The sequence below is a fragment of the Pinus tabuliformis genome, chromosome 7 (assembly GCF_031772625.1).
Source record: "Pinus tabuliformis cultivar Carrire ecotype Pingquan chromosome 7, CPIR1, whole genome shotgun sequence".
NCBI lineage: Eukaryota > Viridiplantae > Streptophyta > Pinopsida > Pinales > Pinaceae > Pinus > Pinus tabuliformis.
The window spans coordinates 1,645,204,196-1,645,209,020 of NC_142293.1; the positions used below are offsets into that span (position 1 = coordinate 1,645,204,196).

A 4,825-nucleotide genomic window follows, 5' to 3' on the forward strand; every position below is an offset into this window, starting at 1 on the left:
TATCATCCCTGTATTCGCGTGTCATCCAAACAACAACAGGGTGTAATTGGGCCTTTGTTTCTCTATCCTATCGTCATACCGCTGAGGATCCAAAACATAGGTTTCAATATGCAAAGGAGAAGCATAACCTCTTGTGAAGAATACCGTTCTTCTTGAATATTCGAAAGGCAACAGGTTGATTGAAGGCCATCACATATTCTAGGTCATCCCAACATTGCCTATCAAGCTCATGTTCTTAATATGTTTATCTCCATATTCTAGTTTTGATCCACTCCATCAAACAAATCAATACGTATAAATGTAATATGAATTGCTTTGTTACAACAAAACATGCATTCAATTCAATTGAAGTACATAGATTACAACATTCTCATTAGTTTAAGAAATTCCAATCATGCATTTGAGTTATGTATGGCATGGGATATCCAGTGAATGCAAATATACAATTTCTTGGACCTGACAATAAAAATATTTTGAAAATCCAATATTTTTTTCCCATACCTCTTAATGAATTATCCAATATATGAATTTCACATTGCAATCCAAAAAAAATGTCAAAATAACAATTCTGCACCATACATCCTACATTATGGCCAGCATTACATCTTCAACCACCTAAACCTCATTTGAGGCTCCAACCTCCTTAACATCTCTAAGGATCTTATACTGTGAAGTTGTGCCTTAAGCTCTTTTATTAATGTCCATGAATGGCCAACAAAGACATCCAGTGAGCAAAACTATTATGGTCAGGGATAGAGGTTTGGTATAAGACTTGTTCCCTTTATAAGTAGGAGAGTCCATCATAGGACTGCTTACTTGCCTATGTAAGTATAAATACACAACTGGCTTGTAACATGGCCTTTAGAGATGCCTAGTACCATCATGCTTGCATGTAAATTGACCATTTGTTTAGGAAGGAACAACTAGATCAGGAACCTCAAATCCTAATTTTGTTACTCATTAATGCTTGATCATGTTAGGTGACCAACGAATATGAGTAAAATTATTATAGTATTAATAGGTCATGTTTTCCCACCGCCTATTACTTAAGTGTGAAAACATGAGCACACATACATTTAGACATCAAATTCCCATTGGTTAACACATTGGGCAACCCACAGGCTATGCCCACAATATGTAGTCCTTGACTCCATAGTACAATAGAGACCTTCAAGATTTTGGTAAGGCAAGGTGACTGGAGAATTGTGATCTTGGGAACTATGACCTCAACCTCACAAGCTATGACCTTGGGAACTTATGCACTATAATAAAACTGGTTAAATATGTAAATAAACCAATCAAACTTCTATAAATTTTATCTTGATTTATCTGACAAAGGAAAATGATAGGAGATGACTACATGAGAATTGATCAATGCGCAACTCTACTAGAGAAGACCCATTTCATCCATCTTGATATTTTAATGTAGTACGCCTGAGACAAGGTCCATAATCAATCAAAACCTTGATGTGGATTGCGTCTTGGGGATGCTTGAACGCATTGAGGAAAATGGCCAAAAGCCCTCTTTTCACACAACTAGTTGTATTGAGTCAAAGAGGGTTAGATTCCTCCTTCTGACATCATTATTAGAATTTATCTGGCCTTACTATTACATGGGACATAACCTAAAATGGTGAAAACGAGGCTAATATTCTATCTTTGTACTAATGAGGCCACTGATAACTTATTTAGAGTATACAACTGAAATTATTAACTTGAAATGCAAAGAACATCATCGACTTATATAAACCACTATTAGATTGATTGTTGAGATAGACTGTTTTGGGAAATACATTCATAAATAAGCACTTACATGTGGAGGCATGAAAAAAAAATCCTGAGAATGGAGCCTCTGAAGTTTTGGATGGAAAATGCTGGAAACTGGGCTGAGTAGTAAAACCAGAAACTCTTATGAGCATGTTGAGGAAATGGATCTCCCTTCACAAACTAGTAACTAGGAACAAAGCCAACACTCAAGCGTGCCAGAAAGGTGTGGAGAAGAATCAGAGGGAACGGACAATGCTGATGAGTGCAATGATGAAGCATCTATGTTTGAGACACTGGGTCTAGATTTAGAGCAAGCCGTGGACATAGAGAAAATTATTGATATATGGATTCTGCCTAAGCCAGAAGATGAAAAAGACGAACAAGAGACTGGTGTGTTTGATGATGAATATCATGATGATGATGGTGGTTGGGGTTTGCCCCGTTCTACTGGCAGCTTTAGTGACAATGACTACAAGAGTAAAGAGAGATCAAGTGAGGAGTATAGGAAGGCTATGAGATCCGTAGTAGATGGGCATTTTAGGGCTCTTGTGGCACAACTTCTTAAGGGAGAGGATGTTCCTATAGGTGAAGAGAACCACAGGGAAAACTGGCTGGAAATAGTCACTTCATTTTCATGGCAAGCAGCAAATCTAGTCAAGCGAGATACTAGCAAGGGAGGAGGGATGGATCCTGGGGGGTATGTGAAAGTCAAGTGCATTGCATGCGGTTGCCCTTTTTAAAGTGAGGTGATTAAGGGAGTTTCTTGTAAGAAGAATGTAGCACATAGGCGGATTACATCAAAATAAAAGAATGCCTGACTGTTGCTTCTCGGAGGAGCTTTAGAATATCTACGAGTCTCAAATCAGCTATCATCTCTTGATACTCTGCTTCAACAAGAAATGGAACATCTGAAAATGACTGTGATGAAGATAGAAGCTCATAATCCTTATGTGTTGCTAGTTGAGAAAACTATGTCCCATTATGCACAAGAGTATTTTCTCGTAAAAGAGACATCTTTGGTATTGAACGTCAAAAGACCTCTTTTGGAGCGTATAGCCTGTTTCACAGGGGCATAGATTGTACCTTCCGTTGATAATATGACTGCACCAAAACTGGGACATTGTGAGTTCTTTCGTGTGGAAAATTTCATTGAGGAGCATGGTAGTGCAGGTCAAGTAGGGAAAAAAATGACTGAAAACCTTGATGTTCTTTGATGGTTGCCCAAAGACTTTGGGTTGCACGATATTGCTCAGGGTGCAAATGGTGATGAATTAAAGAAAGTCAAACACGTTGTTCAGTATGCTATCTTCGCAGCTTATCATTTAGCTCTTGAAACATCTTTCCTTGCAAATGATGGTGCCACACTTCCTAAACTTCCCCTCAAATCTCGAATAACTGTTGCACTGCCAGATAAGCAATCGAGTTTAGATAGGTCTATTTCAATGATTCCTGGATTTGTGGCTTCTACTTCAGGGCAGGTAAAAATAGGAGAAGTACAATGTCATAAGTCCCCCAAAAATAATATGTCGACTATGTGCAACCTACCCTGTAACCCATCAACTTGAACAAAGGAGATTCCCAACCTCCTGCTAATTATGAGGGAGGACCCTGACCCACTGTTAAATCTACTCCTGGAATTGTTGGACCGCCTCAAATAGCTATTGGTTCTAACCCTTCTTCTGCAAATGGTGTATTGATTTATGATACTATGGTCAAACAAAAAGATATAAATCCAGCTTCTCAAAATTCATTCCCTCTAGCTCCTCCATCTCTAACCATAGGTCCTTTAACATCTGGGTTATCATCTTCTATGAAGCAAGTTTTGAAAGTAGCAGGAAACCATGTGGACTCGGGTTCATATGAAACTGGGATTTGTTATTTTGGATTTGAGGATAAATGTTAGATGGTATAGGTAAAGTTGATGGCTCAACTTTTTCAGTTTCTTATGGATGTCCTCTTGATAACCCTTCAAGTGTGGATAAAAAGTCTCATGAGTTTCAGTGGAAGAATACGGAGAAAAGTGATGATCAGGTCAATAGTAACATAATTTTGGATTATAAAGAAACACGATGTGACACCCAAGATCCTGTATATTGTGAGGTACAAGGGCTCTCCAAAGAAGACTTTCCACCTTCCCCTTCCGATCAGTAGGGTATTCTGGTTTCATTGTCCACTCGTTGTGTGTGGAAGGGAACAATATGTGAACGTGCTCATCTCTTCCACATAAAATACTATGGGAGCTTTGACAAGCCTTTGGGAAGGTTCTTAAGGGATGATTTATTTGACCAGAGTTATTGGTGTCGTTCTTGTGATGCACCAACAGAAGCTCATGTGCATTGCTATACTCATAAGCAAGGTAGCCTCACAATATTTGTCAAACGTCTCATTGAGACTGTTTTACTAGGTGAAAGGGAGGGAAAAAATGGATGTGGCATCTATGTCTAAAATGCGCAAGCAAATGTAAAGCTCCACAACCAACTCGAAGAGTAGTGAAGTCGGATGCTGCATGGGGTTTATCCTTTGGAAAATTTTTGGAGCTTAGTTTCTCCAACTGTGCTGCAGCAAGTAGAGTGGCCAACTGTGGCCATTCCTTACATAGAGACTGCCTTCACTTTTATGGGTTTGGAAAAATGGTAGCATGCTTCCGCTATGCTTCTATACATGTCCATTCTGTGCATTTTCCACCTCCAAAAATTAGAATTTAATGATACAAACCAACAAGATTGGCTCATAAATGAGGCAACCGTGGTTGGGAGGAAAAAAACAAAAAAATTACAGAGAACTAAAATCTGGGCTTCTGCCTGCAAAGTTCAAACACCATTTTTTCTCCCCTAATGTAAACTATCCCTTGAAAACCAAAAACCTTTGCGGTTTTCTAAGGAAGAATCTCTGGATTTGCAGGCTTGTAGGCTTTTGAAGCCAGAAAGCAGCAGAAACCAAAAGGAAAACTATGGAAATGGAATAGGAGGAGGAAACAAATCCAAAGGAAAAATGAAAAAGGTAGCCTTGGGCTTGAATAAAACAAGCGAAAAGACACATGAGGAAAAGGCATTGGTAC

General features: G+C 38.8%; 2 pseudogenes; both read left to right on the top strand.

Moving 5' to 3' along the window:
* The first annotated feature begins 2,048 nt into the window (after positions 1–2,048).
* LOC149254695 (1-phosphatidylinositol-3-phosphate 5-kinase FAB1B-like) lies at positions 2,049–3,332 on the top strand (annotated as a pseudogene).
* A 331-nt stretch (positions 3,333–3,663) lies between these two features.
* Positions 3,664–4,602, top strand: LOC149254696 (1-phosphatidylinositol-3-phosphate 5-kinase FAB1B pseudogene; annotated as a pseudogene).
* The last annotated feature ends 223 nt before the right edge of the window (positions 4,603–4,825 follow it).